Source organism: Loxodonta africana, chromosome 4 (assembly GCF_030014295.1).
Source record: "Loxodonta africana isolate mLoxAfr1 chromosome 4, mLoxAfr1.hap2, whole genome shotgun sequence".
Lineage (NCBI taxonomy): Eukaryota > Metazoa > Chordata > Mammalia > Proboscidea > Elephantidae > Loxodonta > Loxodonta africana.
Genome location: NC_087345.1, coordinates 13,408,014 through 13,430,556, shown reverse-complemented (window position 1 = coordinate 13,430,556; position 22,543 = coordinate 13,408,014). Strand labels below are relative to the sequence as shown.

The 22,543-nt window shown below is 49.3% G+C and overlaps 1 non-coding gene across 1 annotated transcript; it reads left to right on the top strand.

Moving 5' to 3' along the window:
• Positions 1-10,796: 10,796 nt before the first annotated feature.
• On the top strand, positions 10,797-10,903 carry LOC111747614 (U6 spliceosomal RNA). Its single transcript, XR_002783597.1, has one exon. It is a non-coding gene; the product is annotated as a U6 spliceosomal RNA (small nuclear RNA).
• Positions 10,904-22,543: the final 11,640 nt, after the last annotated feature.

Here is a 22,543-nt window from a genome sequence, read left to right as displayed (position 1 = left end):
GGGTATTGTTATTATTAAGTGGTAGTTTCCTTATAGAAACAAAGCTTAGAGATCCTAAGATCACACAGCTAACAAGTAGCGGTCAAGTTGGATGCGACCTCTAAAGCTTGGCACTTGGAGAGGAAGTGCCAATGGCCGATGAATGAACCTCTAAGAATAACATTCCAGACTCCTCTGTGGCTGGTCAAGGTGAGAGAGGCTCAACACCCCTCAAAATCACACCCCAAGGCTCACTTGGAAGGGCCGGACCAGGCCAGGCAGCCTTTTCTGCTTCATGTGAAAGCCTCTGAGTTCGCCACCATGCAGTCGCAGGCTGTGTCTCACAGGCAAAGCCAACCCTCACCCGGTTGGCAGCTGTTAACAAACACATTGCTGCTGCTTTGGGGCTGGGGCCTCCGAGGACACATCTGTTCACAAGGAATGCTTGGTGACAATCTTCCTGGCTCTGCTCATCCTCTCTGCCCCAGGGCGGGGTTGATTTAGTGTCCCCTTCCTTCCTGATGCTGCCCTTAATTCCTCCTCTTCTGCACTCCCTTCTGTCAGTCCATCAGACCTTGACAATCCCTCACGTCTCCAACAATACAGATATTTCCTGGCTCCCCATGGCCAGGAAGTCCAAACGCCCATGTCTATCATCTTTCAAGGTCTTTTAGAATGTGGCACCTGCCCGTTTTCTGGAACGTCTGTCTCCTGTCACTCAGCAGCTGGCCCTTCCCTGCAGACGTTCTACTCTTTGACGCACAGCCCATCTCCTCTGTGGAGCACGCCATTCCCACTTCTCTACCTGGTAGGCTACTGCTCACCCTTGAAGACCCACCCAACTCAAGCTGGATCTTTCCTGTGAAGTCTTCCAGAACCTGCCGTCACTTCCCTCCACCCCCAGCAGAATTAGTCACAGCTGCTTCTAAAACAGACCGTTGAATCCTAACAGCATGGACCTGTCTCCATCTGCTCCTCAAGGTCACAGGCAGTGTCTCCTTCATCTTTGTGTCCCTGGTGCCTAGTCTGGAGCCTGGCATTTAGCAGAGGCACTCAGTACACATCTGAGGTTTATTTTAATTTAGTAAGGAAACATCTCAGTGCTTGGGACCGCTGTCCTGCCTGAACGTGTCCGGGAGAGAGCCTTCGTCTCCAAGGAGGGACTCCCACGCCTGCCCGTGGTGGCAGCTGCAGGAGGAGCCTGTTATGGGTTGAATTGCGTCCCCACAAGAGATATGTTGAAGTCCTAACCCCTGTGACCTTGTTTGGAATTAGGGTCTTCATAGATGTTGTTAGTTAACATAAGGTCATGCTGGAATCTGCTGAGACCAAAGCCACATGACTGGTGTTCTGATACAAAGAGGAGAAGAGACACAGAGACAGACGGCACAGAGGGGAGACGGCCATGTGACACGACAGAAGCAGAGATTGGAGTGATGCTGCCACAAGTCAAGGAACACCAAGGATGGCCAGGAGCCACCAGAAGCTGGAAGAGGCAAGGAAAGGACCTTCGCCTAGAGCCTTTGAAGAGAGCGTGGTGACACTTTGATTTCAGATTTCTGGCCTCCAGAACTATGAGAGAATAAATTTCTGCTGTTTGTTAGGGTAGTCCTGTGACACTCATACAGGGCCTAAGTCTGGGTCTTGTCCCGTGTTTCAGCTGCACTCAGCCCCCTCCCCCAAAGCTGGGCTTCTAGATTATTCTCATTTTCCTCCTCCATCCTACCTCCTCATGCCTCTTCCTTCCAGCTTTGTGGCAGAGAAGCAGCTCGATGAGGCAGCAAAACATGAGCTTTTCAGCCAGATTCATGTCGTTTCCTGCTTGTGCCACTGCCTTTATAATGGGGACAAATAAAATCAAACAAATCCGTTGCTGTTGGGTCAATTCCGATTCATATCGACACTGTAGGATGGAGTAGAGCCGACCCATAGGGTTTCCAAGGCTGTAAATCTTTACTACGAAAGCAGACTGCCACATCTTTCTCCTACAGGGGGGCTAGTGGGTTCAAACTGCCGGTTAGTAGCCGAGTGACTTAACCACTGCACCACCAGAGCTCCTTTTTGGGGGTGAATATCCCTCTCTTGTGGGGCTGAGTGAGGAGTGGAGTCCACGACTGGGAAGGACCGGCAGTGGGCCCAGTGCATGGTAGGTGGTTGGCCAACAATAGCTGTTGTTACTGGGTTGACATTCTCCCAGCCTGGGCCTGGTGTGGTTTTGCTCCATCCTTGGCACAATCTTACCTGAGTAACCTTGCACCATGAGTGATTTTAAATGAAAATAAGAGGTTTCTTCCTGTTACATCTTCCCCAAGATCATTATGATCTTATCATATAAAAAGAACGGAAGGAGGTAGGATCAGTAATTCTACTGGATTAATTCTTCTAGGATCAGAAGTTGGGAGGGGGTTAGAATTGGGGTGGACCTTTTCTTTCTCTTTCCCAAATTCTTTTTTGGAATGAGACTACTATATCATTAGTAGCCTGGAGCCCCTGGGTGTGCAAATGGTTAAGCACTTGACTAGCAACCAAAAGGTTGGAAGTTCAAATCCACCCAGGGGTGCCTCAGAAGAATAGGTTTGAACTGGCCAACCTTTTGGTTAGCAACCACGTGCTTAACCATTGGCGCCACCAGGGTTCCTTGAGTAACGGCTCTAAGCCAGAAATGGAATAAAACGGAACAGTAAGCTTCAGAAATAAATTCTGTTTTTAACATTTGAGGCCAGGTTGTGATGGGGTGGTGGCAGCAAGCAGCCTTGGCTTTGGGGAAAGCCCTGCTCCCCCACTTGGGACCATGGTCCTGGGGAGTCCCTAAGCTTCTTAGAGGCTGCAGTCCTCACAGGGGAAGTGGGGTAATCCCATTGATCACCAAACCTTGTTAGGGATCACATGAAATAACATGTGAGGAAAACATTTTCTGAATTGAAAAATAATGTATAACTACAAGCCATCAGAGGCCTGGTGGTACCGTGGTTAAGAGCTTGACAGCTAACCGAAAGGTCGGCATTTCGGATCCCCCAGCCACTCCTTGGAAACACTATGGGGCAGTCCTGGTCTGTCCTATCGACTCAACATCAACAACAGCTTTACTAGCCACTAAAGAGTCCCTGGCGGCACAAATGGCAAAGTGCTGAACTATTAAGCGAAAGTTTGGAGGTTCAAACCCACTCAGAAAGTCATCAGAAGAAAGACCTAGCAATCTGCTTCCAAGGTCACAGCCATGAAAACCCTACGGAGCAATTCTCCTCTGCACACACGGGGCCACCAGGAGTCGGAGTCAAGGCAAGGCAACTGACAACAACTGACCATTAAGGATCTTTTATTATTTAAAAAGATGTGTGAGAGCCACTTTGGGAATGGAAGAAGAAGGGATGGAAAATACACCTCATTTCCAGAAAAAAACAAATGGGGGGGGGTGGATTTAATTTACGTGGATGACAAGTAAAATAAAGGAAAACGAGAAGCAAACTTTAAAAGGAAGGTTTGCAGCCCTTGAGACTGTGGTTTTACAGCCTCTGGGTCAGTGTCCTTCACACTGGAGAAAGTCTGATACTGCTTGTAACACTTCGAAAGGTCAAAACCAACCAGAACTTCAGCCCACTGCCTAAATGCATGAGAGCAGCAAATTTAAAAATTAATGACAAGGTCTCTCCTGCTGACACCTGGGTGCCAGCTCCGTTGTGGAGCCGAGAGGGGCAGCCGTTCTCAAAGGTGCCACTGTTCTCAGAAAGCCTTTCACTGTCTGCTTCTATTCTCAGGAGCCAGCCAAGCTCTGCTGTATGCCATTGTCCCCGGACAACAATACGTTTTGAAATGAAAAATGTTCTAATTGGACACAAAGGAAACACCTTCCAGATTCCAAGCCTAGGCAGGAATAAAAACTACTTAGCAGAGGGCAGAAGGGAGAGCCAGTCGGGGAGGGTGCGTGGGGAGCCCTGACTCACCTTCAAACTTCCCGGGCTGCAGAGAAAACCCTGAGACACAGCATCGAGGCAGCAGACAGGGTGCTGGCTGAGGGGAGAGGAGAGCCGACCGAGCACCTATTACAGCCAGGTGCTTTGTGTGAGTTCTCCCCACACCCTGTGCATTGTTCTCACCGTCTCTGTTTTTCGGAGGAGCAACACAATATTACAGAGGCTAAAATCGCTTGCCTGATGGCATCGGCTGTGAAAGGCCAAGTCTAGGTGGAGCTAATCCTTGGACTGCCTGATGGTCAAGCCCTTTCTAACACGTTAAAAACAAGGTGCCCTTGAGCCTGTTCTGACTCATGGCGACCCCACGTGCGCCCGAGAAGTGCTCCATACAGTTTTCAGGGGCTGATTTTTTGGAATCAGATTGCCAGGACTTTCTTCCGGGGCACCTCTGGCCGACTCAGATCTCCAGACTTTTGGTTAGCAGTCGAGCTCATTAACCCTTTGTACCACCCGGGGGTCCCTCAACTCATGAGAGTACCTGTCTTTTGCCTAGACTTTCCCTTCTAAGCTCCACTGCACATATCTAAGATGCCTTAGGTAAGTGTGAGTCTCGGTTTATTTCTTTTGAAAAACAAAAAACAAAAAACCCAGTTGCCCTCCGGTCAGCCCTGACTCATTGTGACTCCATGCGTGTCAGAGTAGAACTGTGTTCCGTAGTGTTTTCAACGGCTGATTTTTTGGCAGTGGATTGCGAAGCCTTTCTTCTGACGTCCCTCTGGGTGGACTCAAACTTTCAAACTTTTGGTTAGCAGCAGAGCATGTTAACCATTTGCACCAACCAGGGACTCCATACATTTCGAAAATGGGGATACTTTCTGTATTAGTCAGTATGGGCTAGGTTTTGCTGCAGTGATGTCAGCGTGTAACAACAAACACACATTCATGCTACATGTCCATTGCCAGTTAGCTGGGGTTCTGCTCCAAGTTGTCTCCCTCTGGGACCCAGACTATTCCATAACAGGGAACATGCAACTTATAACTGTCTCTTAAAGTCCATATGTTTAAAGTGACATGGCCACACCTAACCTCCAGAGGGTTGAGGAGGGCAGTTTTGCCATGTGCCTGGGAGAAGGGGAGCCAGGCATGCTTGGGAAATGGCATTAACGCCTGCCAAGGCATCGTTTGTGCTTTTGCTTCATAAGGTATCATCAGGATCCAGAGGGAATTTGTACATGAACACTCTTTGTAAGTCATCAAGCCTTCTACAAATGTAAATTGCAAATGTAAAATAAGAATGTAAATTACGAATGTAGAATATGAATGTACTATTATTGGGGTTGTCACTGGTGTTAATAACCCTTCCTGTCTTTCACACACTCCAAGAATGAGCGGTGGCAGGCCCCCCAGAGCCGTGGGAGGCCTTCTCTTCCCATCAGGATAGGAGATGCAAAGCAGACCCCGTGCCGAGTCGGTGCTCACTAGATCTGACTTCTGGCCCACTGACTGTCGTTAGATTTATTTTTTCTTCCTCTGCCGAAGTTTCTATCATTATCCAATCCCAAAGCCACAGAAGCATCAGAATTTTAATAGGCTTGGGCCCCAGAGCCTGGTAGAAAAACATTCTGATGCACGGTTGCAGATGGAAAGTGCTAGGTCTTTACACATGGGGCCGCAGGGTCCTGCGAGAGGCGATTGGGAGGTTTCTGGGGAAACATTCGGTGGTGGGGTTCTGACTTGTTGTCCCTGGTTCTGTCCCAAAGTTATGCCACACACACAAAAAAAAATGCCACAGGCTAATGTTGAAGCTTAAAAACAAAACTCATGGAGAAAGGTTTTGACAACCTCTAGAAGTTTCCATGTGTCTGTCCTGGAGGTTTATGCTTGCAAATATCTTTCTTTTTCCTCTCCCTCAGGCCCTCCTTCTTCTAACTGGTAATCTCTTCTTACCTTTTTTTCATGGCCTCCCCTCAGCCCCACCACTGTATCTTACACATGTGTGCGCGTGCTCACACACACACACACACACATACACACACACACTTGCAGTCCTGGGTTCTTTCTGGAGCCCTTCTTTGATACAAAATGTGGTGTAAAGTAGTTGCAAGAACACACCCTTGGCTCCCAGTGGGCCAGAGTTCAGTTCCTGCCTCTAACTCTCGCTGTGTGTCCTTGGGCACTCCCTTTCACCTCTCTGAGTTGAGTTTCGTCGCCAGAACATGGGGTGGCACTGCCTAGATTACAGGGTGGTGGGACCTCTGTGAATGAGCTTGTGTGGGACTGTGATCAATTTCTGTCTTTCTGCCCTCCCTACTGGAGTCCCTGGGTAGAGCAAATGGTTACTGTGCTTGGCTGCTAACCTGAAGGTTGGAGGTTCCAGTCTGCCCAGAGGCACCTTGGAAGACAGGCCTGGCAATCTCCTTCTAAAAAATCAGCCACTGAAAGCCCTGTGGAGCACAGTTCTACCCTGACACACAGGAGGTTGCCATAAGTCAGAGTCCACTGAACGGTACCTGGTTTTTGTGGCTTCCCTCCCTTCTCCCACTGATAGGGCCCTGGACTCGGGGACCACATCCCCCTCCTCTGGGGTCCACCAGTCCCCTGCATCCTGGGCCCTGGCACCCCACCCTGAGAGGTGCTGTCAGGATTGGGTGACTCCAGCCCAGCGTCAGGAAGGCCTCTCTTCACCAAGTCTCAGTTCCTCAGCACGCCGGGCACCGCTTTTCTTGGTCAGGCCCTAAGAAGAGGGAGGAGAGACTGAGCTGAAGCCTGGAGTGCTGGTGGGAAGCGAGGGGCTGGGGAGTTGGGGATGGTGGGCTTTGGCAGATGAGCAGCCTAGGAGCAGTGTGAGGTGGAGAAGAACAGGGGTCCGACAAGTCCAGCTCAGGAGATATGTCCACGGGAATGCCTCTGTTTTTCCTTGTGGCTGTTTGGATCGGGCTGCTTTTCTGGGACTCTATTCAGAGGCTGGACTACGCCTTTTTGGGTGTGCGCTACTTTCTTCCCCCACTCTTAGAGCCATGGAGGGCCCAGTGGGCGTCCTCCCCACTGCTCCTGGGACCCAGAGGCAGTCGCCTCCCACCATCCAGTCCCCAGAAACATCACCTTCGGTCCTCATTCTGACAACAGGCCCTGTCCTGATTTTTCAACACCTTCCTACAGAGTCACAGGAAGGAGAGAGGGAGAAGGCCACTGAGACTACCCATTCCAAGGCCCCTGTTTTACAGCCGGGGGACTGAGGCCCAGGGCCATACAGTGGCCAGCCAGGACCAGAATCTTTTGACTCCCAGCCGAGGACACATACCCCCTCCTCCACCACCTTTCTCTACACAAGTGGCGCAGGGGTCTGGTCTGAAATGAGCCCCGAATAGTGAAATTACCTATAGTGGCAGCCAGAGGCGCGTCTAAGGCAGGGCAGGGATGGCTCCTGCCCTGGGCGCCACTGAGCAGTTTCTGTTAACCTGGTACAGCCCCACGTCCTTCCTCAAGCACGGTAGACACAGAGGTGTAGCAAGGAGGTGGGGGCAGAGGGGGTTCTTGCCCCCAGACCCAAGTTCAAGGGCATGCCAGACGAGGCATGGAATGACATTCTGAGGCACCACAAATGTGAAAGGCACCTGACTGAGGCAGCCACATAAGAGGGGAGAAGGCGAATGGGGGGTAGGGATGGTAGACAAGAGGGGGGAAGGTGTTTATGCTGATGTGTCGCTGCTCTCAACGTCTATTCATTTTGAAACTGCTGTGCTCGAATTGGGGGGGTGCAACTTAGAGATGGCCCCTGCCCTGGGTGCTCGTTACCCTCGCTACACCCCTGGTGGCAGCCCCCCCCTCCACACCAGGACTCCTTCGCAAAGGTTCATATTGGGGACTGACTCTCCCAACAGTCCCACCTAGCCCCGCTGTCTCCCAGCCCTGGCACAGAGTGATATCTCATGGAGGAGCCAGTGTCTTTAAACAGCCTATATCTTCAAACACTAGAATCATGGGGACTCTGGAAGCAGAGATGCTCACACCCCAAGAGACACCAGGTGACTAAGGGAAGCACTGAGCCGCGCCTCCTATTTCACGCTCATTCCGAGCAAGCAGTTCAACAGGTGTGTTATGTAAATGATCCCTCCCTGGCTTCTGCCAGCAGGTAGAGCCGCAGCAGATGTAGGGCATTAGATGTACGTGTGACTTGACTCTGCTGTTTGTGGGCAGAGAGACCCAGGCCCCCAAAGTGAAAGTCACCCTGAAACCCTGGGCAAGGTCAGTGGCTGCCGAGATCTGGAAGCAGAGCTGAGGGCAATCAGTGTACAATGGATGGGATTAGCCGTCACCATCCCACACTGTGATTTGGAGAGAGCTTATTTAGAAGAATGAAGCGCATCTCTAGGTTGTCCTAAGCAGCCACCGTGAAATCTAATATAAAATCAGCTGCAATTTTGGAAATTGTAATATGTCATGGAGTGAGACTGTGCTGAGAGAAGTTTCTAGAAGCCAGTGAGGGGTCAAGAAAGGGGACTGGAAAGGAAGAATGAGCCAGAGGTTTTGCAGCCCCTCCAGGAGAAGGTGTTACTGACGCAAGGATTTGGGCCACACATGGGGTCGCTGCGAGTTGGAATCGATTCAGTGGCAATTAACAACAACTACCAACAGTGATCACCAGTCAAGGTGCTGGGGTATTGTTTTGCTGAATGGACAGCCCCCAGGTTTACAGTCAGGCCCCAACCCACCTCTCGGGCCTCGTCTCCCTATGCTCCGCTCCAGCCTCCTGATTTTCTCTGGTCTCCCATGCTCATTCCTGCCTCTGCCCTGGACCCACCACGAGAGCAGGCATCTGAGAAAGTCGTCTCATCTTTTTCAAACCTCAGTTTCTCCATCTGTAAGAGAGAGGATAATGAGACCTCGCGGGATTGTTTTAAGGATTAAATGAGTGAACATGTGAAAGTGCCTTGCCCTCAGTACAAGTTGGCTGAATGATGACTGAATAAACAAACGAATAAATAAACACTTGAAAGTCTGGTAGCCAGGGATGACCTGCCTTATGGAACAGTCTCTTTTGATTTGTGTTATTGCAAATCAGACTCCTTAGGCTTGAGCGCCTCTGGAAAAGCTGATAAAGCAAACGTTTCTGAAGCTACAAAATCGAGGTGGCGGGGGCCTGGGCAAGGGGCAGCCCTCCTGGGAGTGTCATTTTGAAGCAGGCTGTGGCTTCACCTGCCCTGAGTCAGGGATGGAGGAATGAGTGTTGGCCAGACCCCTGAACAGAGAGAAAGACGCTTGCTTGGCACAGCTGTGCTCGGCTGAACACTGCTCCTCAGGACGCAGGCTCCCGGGGAACAGGGCCATTGATTTCTGTGCAGCAGACACAAAGGTCTGCACAATGTGGGGCCCGAGAGACACTGCCCCAGTCCATCACTTCCAGCATGGCATCTGGCCCATGTGCTTTTCAAAAAGGCAACTCACCAGTCGGCTTGATACCCCTTGGTGGATTCTGAAAACCCAGGCACTAGAAAATGCATCTTCTTGGAAATTAATGGAATGACAAGTTCAGCTCAAGGAGCATGCTTGCTGCAGTAGTGCCTGTAGAACAATGTCAAAACCAAGAAAAGCAAACCCAGTGCCGTTGAGTCGATTCTGACTCATAGCGACCCTGTAGGACAGAGTAGAACTGCCCCATAGAGTTTCCAAGGAGCGCCTGGTGGATTGGAACTGCCGACCCTTTGGTTATCAGCTGTAGCACTTAACCACTATGCCACTAGGGTTTCCGAACAATGTTCAGTCAACCTAAAATCCTAGGACTATGGAAGATACACGGAAATGGGAAGATGGAGAAGGGAACTACTATATATTCAGCATCTGCCATACACAAGGCATTTGTAGCCACATTTCATTTAACTCTCACAATAGCTTGGCAAGGTTGGTGTTATTAACTTAGATCACAGGGAAGGAACAAAGGTTTGGGAAGGCTGAGGAGCAGACCCAGAGCTACGAAGCCAGGAAGGAGCAAAGATGGGAATCAAACGGCACCGCCTGATCCCACAGACTCAGCATTTCCCACCTGCTTCCTCCCATGACCCTGCCCAGCCTCTGAGCAGTTAAAAGGTAATACAAGGAGGACTGGCACCGGGTTCTGCAAATGTTTAAATGCTGGGCCATTGACAGAAGATTGGTGGTTCCAAGCTACCCAGCGGTACCTCAGAAGAAAGGCCTGGTGATCTCTTTCCAAAAGGTCACAGCCTTGAAAACCCTACGGAGCACAGTTCTGCTCTAAAACTCGTGGGCTCACCATTGTTTTGTTTTTTGGCGCTGAGCTATGCTGAGTTCCCCTGGGATCAGGACTGAACTGAGCCAGGAAGTGCTGCTTTTATTGAGATATTTGCTCACATGTGATTAGAGGAAAGGCTACACGTGGGAAAGGGAGCCATGGTGGCAGCCTCAGTTTCCCTTCTGCTGTGGTCTCCAGTTTGGTTGGCCACTTCCTCAGCAAAATGGAGGCCCTGAGGTGAACAGGGGGACTTTGCTGATGGCTTCGGCTCCACCAGCAGCCCCACTGGAAGTTTCTCCCATACCCATCCCAACACAGTTGTGGTAAAGACAAGGTTCTCATCTCCTCACATCTCCAGAGCTGTTGTGTTACCCAAGGGACAGATTCACACTCTGTATATACTTGCAACTTGGGCACATGTCCCTCAGGCTTGGTGTGGGTTAGTTATGAAGACAGACGAGAATCCAAAGAGAAAGACATACACTCCCAACCCTGTCCCACCCCCAGGGCTATCAAAATTCTTTAAAATTGGGTATTTTAATGAGTTAATTCATGGCTTATTAATATCCGCACACCTGTATTTATTTTGTCCATGCTGTGACCATCATATGCTAGGCAACTGGCAAATACTGCTATGTTCCAATGTTAAAAACAGCCGAGTGCTCGCTTTGGCAGCACATATACTAAAATTGGAACAATACAGAGAAGATTAGCATGGCCCCTGTGCAACGATGACACACAAATTTGTGAAGCGTTCCATATTTTTCAGATATAAAAGACTTATACGAAGAAAACTACAGTGCACTTTTGCAAGAAACCAAAAGAGACTTACATAAGTGGAAGAACATACCTTGCTCGTAGATAGGAAGGCTTAACATTATAAAAATGACTCTTCTACCAAAAGCGATCTATACATTTAATGCAATTCCAATCCAAATCCAAGGACATTCTTTAATGAGATCGAGAAACAAATCACCAATTTCATATGGAAGGGAAAGAGGCCCCGGATAAATAAGGCATTACTGAAAAAGAAGAACAAAGTGGGAGGCCTTACTCTACCTGATTTTAGAACCTATTATACCACCACAGTAGTCAAAACAGCCTGGTACTGGTACAACAACAGATACAGGGACCAATGGAACAGAATTGAGAATCCAGACAGAAATCCATCCACATATGAGCAGTTGATATTTGACAAAGGCCCCAAAACAGTTAAATAGTGAAAAGACAGTCTTTTTAACAAATGGTGCTGGCATAACGGGATATCCATTTGCAAAAAGATGAAACAAGAGCCATACCTCACTCCATGCACAAAAACTAACTCAAAATGGATCAAAGACCTAAATATAAAACCTAAAACGATAAAGATCATGGAAGAAAAAATAGGGACAACGTTAGGAGCCCTAATACATGGCATAAACAGTATACAAAACATTATAAAGAATGTAGAAGCAAAACTAGATAACTGGAGCTCCTGAAAATCAAACACTTATGCTCATCCAAAAAAAAAAAAAAATTTTTTTTTTTTTTTTTCATCCAAAGACTTCACCAAAAGAGTAAAAAGACTACCTACAGACTGGGAAACAGTTTTTAGCTATGACATTTCCAGTCAGCACCTGATCTCTAAAATCTACATGATACTGCAAAAACTCAACTGCAAAAAGACAAATAACCCAATTAAAAAATGGGCAAAAGATATGAATAGACACTTCACTAAAGAAGACATTCAGGTAGCTAACAGATATATGAGGAAATGTTCATTACCATTAGCCATTAGAGAAATGCAGATCAAAACTACAATGAGATTTCATCTCACTCTAACAAGGCTGGCATTAATCCAAAAAACACAAAATAATTAATGTGGGAGAGGTTGTGGAGAGACTGGAACACTTCTACACTGCTGGTGGGAATGTAAAATGGTACAACCACTTTGGAAATCGATTTGGTGCTTCCTTAAAAAGCTAGAAATAGAACTACCGTATGATCCCGCAATCCTGCTCCTTGGAATATACCCTAGAGAAATAAGAGCCTTTACACGAACAGATATATGCACACCCATGTTCACTGCAGCACTGTTTACAATAGCAAAAAGACGGAAGCAACCAAGGTGCCCATCAATGGATGAATGGATAAATTATGGTGTATTCATACAATGGAATACTAGGCATCGCTAAAGAACAGTGAGGAATCTGTGAAACATTTCATAACATGGAGGAACCTGGAAGGCATTATGCTGAGTGAAATTAGTCAGTTGCAAAAGGACAAATATTGTATAAGACCACTATTACAAGAACTTGAGAAATAGTTTAAACTAAGAAGAAAACATTCTTTCGTAGTTACGAGAGTGGGGAGGGAGGGAGGGTGGGAGAGGGGCATTCACTTATTAGATAGTAGATAAGAACTACTTTAGGTGAAGGGAAAAACAGCACACAATACAGGGGAGGTCAGCACAATTGGACTAAACCAAAAGCAAAGAAGTTTACTGAATAATCTGAATGCTTCGAAGGCCAGTGTAGCAGGGGCATGGGTCTGGGGACCATGGTTTCAGGGGACATCTAAGTCAATTGGCATAATAAAATCTATTAAGAAAACATTCCACATCCCACTTTGAAGAGTGGCGTCTGGGGTCTTAAACGCTAGCAAGCAGCCATCTAAGATGCATCAATTGGTCTCAACCCACCTGGATCAAAGGAGAATGAAGAACACCAAGGATACAAGGTGATTACGAGCCCAAGAGACAGAAAGGGCCACATGAACCAGCGACTACATCATCCTGAAACCAGAAGAACTAGATGGTGCCCAGCTACAACCGATGACTGCCCTGACAGGGAACACAACAGAGAACCCCTGAGGGAGCAGGAGAGCAGTGGGATGCAGACCCCAAATTCTCATAAGACCATACTTAATGGTCTGACTGAAACTAGAAGGACCTCGGTGGTCATGGCCCCCAGACCTTCTGCTGCCCCAGGACAGGAACCATTCCCGAAGCCAACTCTTCAGACATGGATTGGACTGGACAGTGGGTTGGAGAGGGATGCTGGTGAGGAGTGAGCTTCTTGGATCAGGTGGACACTTGAGACTATGGTGGCATCTCCTGCCTGGAGGGGAGATGAGAGAGTGGAGGGGGTAAGAAGCTGGCGAAATGGACACGAAAAGAGAGAGTGGGGGGAGAGAGTGGGCTGTCTCATTGGGAGTGTGTAACAAGGTATATATGGGTTTTTGTGTGAGAGACTGACTTGATTTGTAAACTTTCACTTAAAGCACAATAAAAATTATTAAAAAAAAAAAACAAAAACAGCCAAACAGTATCTGCAAAGCCGATTAGACATTGAAATTCACCCTCTTAACGATTGTCATTTAGGTGTCTAGACAAAATCAGAGTGCTGCTATCCTCCCCCCTTCCTTCAGCTCATCTGCAGACTGCGAAAGGTATTCTGATCTATGCGTAACACTGTTTCCAATAACACTGGACGTTTATGTGAAGGAGCAGAGATTAATGAGCCGCATGAAAACGCTAATTTCCATGCATTAGAGACGATGAAATATGCTAATAGATTAAACAAAGCTAATTGACAAGATTAAGGACATAAAAGACAACCTTAAAGACAGAGAGTCTGTACTGAGTTTTTAGCTGCTGATCAGACTCCCGGCGCTTCCCTGAGCTTGAGGAGGGCTGGGTGCTGCAGCTTTAACTGGAGAGGCTGCGTCTAGCCCCAGAAACCCCAGGGGAGGCGGCCAAGCCTGCTGTTCGGCCCTTGCTGCTGCTGTGTGGCCTGGAGTCAGTGGCTCACCCTCTCCGAGGCCCCAGTTCCTTGTCTGCTCAGCTCCATGAAGAGCTCTGAGACTCTAATGAGGTGGGTTCACTGAAGTGCTTTGCCAACTGTAAAGTGCTCTGCAAACATGAGGTAGCATAAGGCCAAGGGAATTTGAGCAGACAGCCTTGGAAACCTTCTGAGATAAATAACCAGTACACAGAGCTAGTTTGTATTGAGTTTTTCCTCCTGTATCTTCCCAAAATACTTCAAAAGAGGAAATCCACCAGGGTTGGAATGGGGCTTGCCAGATAACCCCTCCCCACCTGGCAGGTGAGAGAGTCTCCAGACCTTTGTTCCTAAGCTCTCCACCTTTCCTGTCCCTAACTGGGACTGAGGAGGGTCAGGGCGGTTAACACAGCCCTCCCCTTCAATACAGCAGCGTGGTTCCCAGCAAACAGCAGAGTGAGCTGAGCCGAAGTCGGCACAGGCAAAATCACCTTGGAGGGAACTTGGTCAGAAATGAGAGGGTTCAGCAGAAGATCGCCCTCCAAGGTTTGCAGAGAGAAGGGGGATGCCCACCCCTGCAGGGTCCCGGCCTCGAGGGGCTCCTATGTGCTTTAGGCACCCACATGGATCTTGATGGATCCGGCTGGAGACTCAGCTTGTGGAGATTTGTGGGGCCCTTCCCTTGAGAATGTGGAAAAGTTTTGACTTATTCTCTGACAACGCCCATGGAACAATGCTCCTCATTCAACGCCCCTCCCGCAATGGGTGCTGGAAGGGCACCTGCTGGTGGGTCACCCCCATCCCCCCCTCCGTTTGCCTACACACACCCTGCTGGCTGGTCCACTGAGGCATGGCAACTGTGACTACCGTGCCTCCCTGTCCTCCATCACAGACCCTCCACTCCCACCTCCACACCCTCCCCTCTGACCCCCACCCTGCACTCCCACCCCCTACCCCCTCACTCATACCCCTTACCCCCACTCACACCCCTGTAACCCCCTCACACTCCCTACCCCCCATACCGACTCCCATCCCCTTCCACCCACCCCCACTCCCACCCACCTACTCCCCACTCCCACCCACTCCCACCCCCCTAGCCCCCCACCCTCACTTCTTTCTGTCTCAAGTCTCAAGTCAGCTTCCCAATTAGGCCCCCTCAGGGCATCTTCTCCAGCTGTGCTGTCCACAAAGGGTCTGGGATTGATTGACTTGCTGTCACCTTGGTCAACGGCCAGGTCACGTAGCCTTGTTCTTTGAGGAGTCACTAGGCAATCCCGGTTTGCGAGAGTTTGGGCTCTTCTCTAAGGAGAACAGCTAAATCGAGCCTTCTTACTGGTGTGGTGCTCGGCGTTGGTTTTCCTCCCATTGCTAGTAGTTGTCTTTTTCCTTGGCATTTGTGTTTCAAGCTTTGTGTTTAGTCTCCCATTTTGCTTTAACATTGTTGTTGTTGTTGGATGCCACTGAGTTGATTCTGACTCATAGTGACCCTGTGTACAACGGGACAAAACACTGCCCGGTCCTGTGCCATCCTCACGGTCGTTGCTATGCTTCAACCCATTGTTGCAGCCACTGTGTCAACTCATCTCATCCAGTGTCTTCCTCTCTTTTGCTGACCCTCTACTTTACCAAGCATGATGTCCTTCTCCAGGGATTGGTCCCTCCTCATAACATGTAGTTCAGTCATCTCACTTTTGTTTTATCGGGGAGGGGTGGGGGACGGGCATCCAGGTGAACAGAACATGTTTATGGTTAATAAAAGCTGGCTCCTCTGGGGTGGACAGCATTTCTGGGACTCTCTTACATAACATGGGGAAGTAAAGCAAATATCCATCACGAGCACAGAGAGAGCAAGGCTGTCAGCCTGGGGACAGGACTGAGTCAGTGGCCCCACACTGGTTTTTCCAGAAGAACAGATTAAGCGCTAACCAGTTGCCAAATTGACTCTGACTCAGAGCGACCCCACGTGTGTCAGAGTAGAACTGTGCTCCCTTGGGTTTTCAGTGGCTGATTTTTCAGATGTAGACCACCGGGCCTTTCTTCTGAGGTGCTGCTGGGTGGACTAGCTTTTGGTTAGCAGCCAAGCGCATTAACTGTCTGCACCACCCAGGGGCTCCATGAACATACTGCTGCTTTATAGAACTGATTTCTTCCTTTAGTTTCTGTGGGCTGCTTCCAGGTGCCCATGTGGTTTTCAGATGCATATTGTATACTCCAGAGGCAGGGGCTTCTATTTTCTAAACTTTCTAAGTGAAAATTCTGCACCGTGACGGTGAAACAGTGAAAACAGCTCCCAATGAAAATCAAATTGTGTGTGTGGCTGCATGAGATTTTCCCGTTCAGTTAGGTGGGAAAAAGAGAAATGGGGACAGTCCCTTCATCTCCAAACCAGCTCTTAAAATGTCCTCCCACAGCCCTAGTCTCTCTAATTTGAGTCTTGTCATGCAAGGGGGCAGAGAGGGCTGGGGAGTGTGGGGTGGAGGCAGATGGCTCTCAGAAACAGGGGCACCAACACCGGAAGATCCAGAAGGTCTGGGATGGCAGCGTCAGCTGAGCAGGTCTGAGAAGCGGGGTGACCAGATGGAGAGCAGGATGTGAGTGGGGAGGGGCAGCGTAGAAGGCCGAAGCTTGGGCTCCTCCAGTGAGGGGTGGGGCCCGACCTGTCCTTCTCCCGACTTCCCTATCCCAGCCAACGGTACCCTTGGCCACCCAGTTACCCAAACCTTGAATTCTGAGGCAGTAGAGCCAAGTGGTAATGAGCCGCAGCTCTACGGCAAGACAGACCAGAGTTCGAGGTTTGAGTGTGACCTGTGTGACCCTGGACGCTTTCCTTAGCTTTTCTTAGCCTTGCTTTGCACGTGCAACATGATGATAACACTACCTTCCTGGCAGGGTTGTAGAGAGAATTAAAAAGTGCTTGGAACATTGTTAGCATTCAGTAAATGTCAGCTATTATTATGATTATAAATAAGCCAGAATTCTGGAGTGCATCCCTGACGCATTCCTCTCTCTCATCCCGCATTTTTAATTAACCACTGAACCTCCGAACTTTCACTTTCTAAATTTCTCTCCAGTCTGCCAACTTCTCTCTCTCCACCCACCACCTCCACTTGCACTCAGGGCCCACTGTGGCTCACTCAGACCACCGTGTCCATCTCTTTATGAGTCTTCTGGTCTTGCATCGCCCTCCCTCGTCCATTCTCCATACCGGAGCCAGGGTGGCTGGTGACTTTCCCAATAAGCCTCGCTTCGGACGGCAACTCTGCCTTCTTCCCAAGGCACATGGTTCTTAGATGGCCTTCACGACCACCAGGGCATGTGGTTCTTAGATAGCCTTCATGACTGCCAGGGCACGTGGTTCTTAGACGGTCTTCCTAACCAGCAGGGTGCGTGTTTCTTAGATGGCCTTCACGACCGCCAGGGCACATGGTTCTTAGATGGTCTTCATGACCAGCAGGGCGCGTGGTTCTTAGATGGTCTTCCTGACCAGCAGGGCACGTGGCTCTTAGATGGCCTTCATGACTGCTTACATAGATCGCTCTTCTCCTGACATCTACCTCCCACCCCCATCCCTGAACTATTTGGACCCCCTGGAGAAGGCGCCTTCTGGGCCTCGGCCTCAGCCTTCACACCTGCTCCTCTGCCCCATCACCTGGCTGATTCCCATGCATCTGGGTGTCGGCTTAGATACTACCTCCTCCAGGAAATTCTCCCTGACCCTTACGATTGGGGTTCCCCCTCAGCCCCAGACAGTCAGTTCCTGGAGGGCAGGCACTGTCCCTCCTTTGGTGTCCCCACTGCCTGCTGTGTGTCTGGCACATCACAGACACTCCGTCAGTACTTGTGAAGTAGGGAGTCCAGGCTGCAGTTGACCAGAACGGTGTAGTTCCAGGCAGGGAGGAGCAAGGGGGGCCATGGGGACATATGACAGCAGTAAAGCTCAGGAAGCGAGCGGACAGACCTAATGGTCAACACACAAATGCCATCTGATGTTGAGTACTGGGAAGAGGACTTAAGATCCGGGCCAGAGGGTCACAAAAGTGACCCAGAGAAGAGGGTGGGGATTCCTGGGGGAAAAGGGTCAGCAGACAGAAGCCTAAAAGCTGGGCTGGAGTAACCAGCTAAACAGGGCCATGGGGTAACTGCATGCCCAGTTACTGGGGAGCTCAGGACTGAGCCCCCCTCAGTGTGACACTGTGTCACATCTGTGAGAGACGGACCCTGGGGCCCCGTCAGTGTGACACTGTGTCATGTCTGTGAAAGACAGTCCCTGGGGTCCCCTCAATGTGACACAGCATCACATCCGTGAGAGATGGACCTTGGGGCCCCCTCAGTGTGACACAGCATCACATCCATGAGTGACAGACCCTGGGTCCCTCTCGGTGTGACCCAGCATCACATCAGTGAGAGACAGACCCTGGGTCCTCCTCGGTATGACACAGCATCACATCCATGAGTGACAGACCCTGGGTCCCTCTCGGTGTGACCCAGCATCACATCAGTGAGAGACAGACCCTGGGTCCTCCTCGGTATGACACAGCATCACATCTGTGAGAGACGGACCCTGGGGCCCCCTCAGTGTGACCCAGCATCACATCTGTGAGAGATGAACCCTGGGGTCCCTCAGTGTGACCCAGCATTACATCTGTGAGAGACAGACCCTGGGGCCCCCTCAGTGTGACCCTGAATCACATCTGTGAGAGATGGACCCTGGACCCCCCTCAGGGTGACACAGCATCACATCTGTGAGAGACGGACCCTGGAGCCCCCTCGGTGTAACACTGTGTCATGTCTGTGAGAGATGGACCCTGGGCCCCCCTCAGTGTGACACAGCGTCATGTCTGTGAGAGACAGACCCTGGAGCGGCTTCCCTGGGGTAGCCAGTGACCTCGAGCAAGTCACTTTGGCTTGTGTCTAAGTTTCTTCATCTGTAAAATGGGATAATAACAACGTTACTTACTTTAGGGAGACGGGTGAGGATTGAATGTGTTGATACATTTAAGGGCTTGTGGTGGTTGGGATTCCACCAGTGAAACAGAGCACTAGGAGCTGCTGCGATAATCCAGGAGGGGGGCGATAGGGGCATTTTGAATACACATCCTGATAAGGGATTCGACCTCCCAAAACTGTCTCTGTAAGGCTGTCCATGCTGGAGCTTGAAGGCGGCAGGGCAGGTGGTCGGGGAGAAATGACGGGTGTGAAGCGGGGCAAGGAGTCAGAGGAGCAGCAGGAGGAGGGGCGGTTGCCAGCCTGGGTGCTGCGTTTCCCCCCTCCTCCCCACCTCCCCAGGAGATGAGCAGCAGAGGAGCAACACAGGGCCACTTCACTCCTTTTCCACAGCCCACGAGTCTCTGTGGCCCACCCTGACCCGAAAAGAGTTCTGGGAAATGTAGTTCTGTCAAGCCCAGTTGTCACCCTACAAAGCCAAAACAAAAGCTAGAAACATTGTCATTGAGCCAACTCCAACTCACGGTGACCCCATGCATTATAAAGTAGAAGTACTCCAGCTCCATCGAGTTTTCTTGGCTATCATCTTTATAGAATCGTGGTGCCAGGGGGTGGGTCCAAACCACCAACCTTTAGGATCACAGCCAATCATAAACCATTTGCCCCACTCTGGGACCTCTTATAAAGCCACTAAGTGCGACGTAAGTCTCAGTTACGGTTATTATTGGGGCTTCAGCTCTTGGGCTGGAATGAAGAGAAGACACGTTTCAAACCCACTACAGGTGGGGCCAGAGCTCCTGATGTCAGGCCTCCAACTGTTTCTGGGCAAAGCAGGGAGCTGGGAGGGGTGGTGGGCTGTGACAGGTACCTGGGATGGTGTGGGGCTAGTACAGTAGAGCTCCCCCACTTCGTCCCATGTCCAGGCCTTGTCGGCATTTTCCCCTGGAAACTGGAGGCTGTAAACACCCTATAAAAGGTTGCTGCAAGCTACCCCGTGTCTCTACCCTGGGGCATTCCTCTAGGTTCCCATTGTACCTTCCTCCAGCCTTTTGCCTGAGGTCACATGGTGGTAAGAGATTTTGAACTCAGGCAGTCTAGCTGCATGACTCGGCCCTTAACCAATCCATTATTTTGCAACGACAACACAGTGTGGCAAGGGCCACCCTAGGGGTAAGTAAAGGGAGTGGTGAGAGCCAGTGGGGTGGGTGGATGGGGTCCTGACACAGTCTAGGGACTCAGGGAAGACTTCCTGGAGACACTGACGTTGAAGCCTAAACACTGAGGATGGGGACCTGTATGAATAGTAGCTGACATAAGGCTGATTTCCAAAATGTGAAGATAACCCATATTCACTTTTCCATTTCATCATTCTGACACCAGCTACCTATGTGGCACTCTTTCTCTGACCTTAAACACCCAGGGTTTGGTCTCTGCAAGTTAGGACTCCGTCCTTTCAGCCCTTGCCAAACAGGCAAATGCCAGCCTCTCTGCTGGCTGTCTTTGTCCCGAGTGGGTTCAAAATTGTTAGAATGCCTCACAGAACTCATGGAAACTATTACCTATACTTACCAAAACCAAAAACCTGTTGCCTTTGAGTCAATTCTGACGCATAGCGTCCCTATAAGGCAGAATAGAACTGCCCCATGTGGTTTCCAAGGAGCGCCTGGTGGATTCGAACTGCTGACTTTTTGGTTAGCAGCTGTGGCACTTAACCACTATGCCACCAAGGTTACAGTTATCCATTTATTATAAACAGAAAGGATGCAAGCATAAAAACGAATCAGTCAAGGTCTGGGAGAGTTCCCAGCACTGGGCCTCCCTCGTCCCCAGGGAAGTACAGCTCCTCCTCCCACGCGGTGGATGTTCTCACCAATCCAAGAGGTGTCAAAGAGAGTGCTCCAAGGTCCTGGGTCCCCTAGTCATTGAGATCTCAATGAATATGCATGACTTGGGCCTTAATGCATAAAAAAAAAAAGATCAATTCAGTCAATGAATATGTATGACTTGAGCCTTAATGCATAGTTATGATGAATCCAATCAATGAATATGTATGACTGCATTAGGCTCCCCTCCCTTCTTGAAGTTAGTTGCCAGGTATACGAACCCAAACCAAAACCATTGTCATCAAATCGATTCCGACTATAGGTATGTTGTTGTTAGGTGCCATCAAGTCGGTTTGACTCACAGCAACCCTACGTACAACAGAACAAAACACTGCCAGGTCCTGCACCATCTTCACAATCACTATTATGCTTAAGCCATTGTTGTAGCCACTGTGGCAATCCATTTCACTGAGGTTCTTTCTCTTTTTTGCTGACCCTCTACTTTGCCAAGCGTGATGTCCTTCTCCAGGGACTGATCCCTCCTGACAATATGTCCAAAATATGTAAGATGCAGTGTCGCCATCCTTGCTTCTAAGGAGCATTCTGGTTGTACTTCTTCCAAGACAGGTTTGTACATTCTTTTGGCAGTCCATGGTATATTCAGTATTCTTCTCCAACACCACAATTCAAAGGCGTCAGTTCTTTATTCATCATCCAGCTTTCACATGCATAGGAGGTGATTGAAAACACCATGGCTTGGGTCAGGTGACATCTTTGCTTCTCAACACTTTAAAGGGGTCTTCTGCAGCCGGTTTGCCCAATGCAATGTGTCTTTTGATTTCTTGACTGCTGCTTCCATGGGTGTTGATAGTAAGAATTGAGTTTCTGTTGTTTAAAATGTTTACAACTAACGATTAGTAAAATGAAATCCTTGACAACTTCAAATTTGTCCCCGCTTATCATCATGTTGCTTATTGGTCTAGCTGTGAGGATTTTTGTTTTCTGTATGTTGAGGTGCAATCCATACTGAAGGTTATGGTCTTTGATCTTCATCAGTAAGCGCTTCAAGTCCTCTTCACTTTCAACAAGCAAGGCTGCGTCATCTGCATAACGCAGATTGTTAATGAGTCTTTCTGCAATCCTGATGCCCCATTCTTCTATATGAATATATGAAGAAGAACGGGGAATCAGGATTGGAGGAAGACTATAGGTATAATAAAAAACAAAAAAACACCCTTTGCCATAGAGTCAATACCGACTCATAATGCTCTAAAGGACAGAGTTGAACTGCCCCATAGGGTTTCCAAGGAGCGCCTAGTGGATTCAAACTGCCAACCTTTTGGTTAGCAGCCATAGTTCTTAACCCTTTCATGTGTAATTCCTACTTGCTCGGCTATTTTGGAAAACAAAGGCATCTTGATTGCTCAGGTTACATTCAGAAACCAGAGTCAAAGGGCCAAACCAAGTTCTTTGTCCCACAGGTGCAGGTCAAAGAAAGTGGGGACCAGGAGGCCACTGCAACAATACAACTGAGGGACAATAACCCAAACCAAGGACAGTAAGGATGAAGAGACGTGAACTGAGGTGACTGATACTAAGCATGAAAAATTATCAGCACTTGGTAGCTAGTTATCTGTGGTGTAGAATGGAGGGAGGTGTCAAAGATGACTCTGCAATCTGGGGCTGAGGCAGGGGCCTGCCGGTGACCTTCCAGACGAGCAGAAATACTAGAGGAGACCAGGATAGGGTGTGCTGCCCCGAAGCCCCAGGTTTCACTTATCTGGGAGGGAGGCAGGGGAAGCTAACAGTAAGAATTGAGTTTCCTTTGTTTAAAATGTTCACATCTATCGATTAAGAAAATATGTTAAAAATGAGATT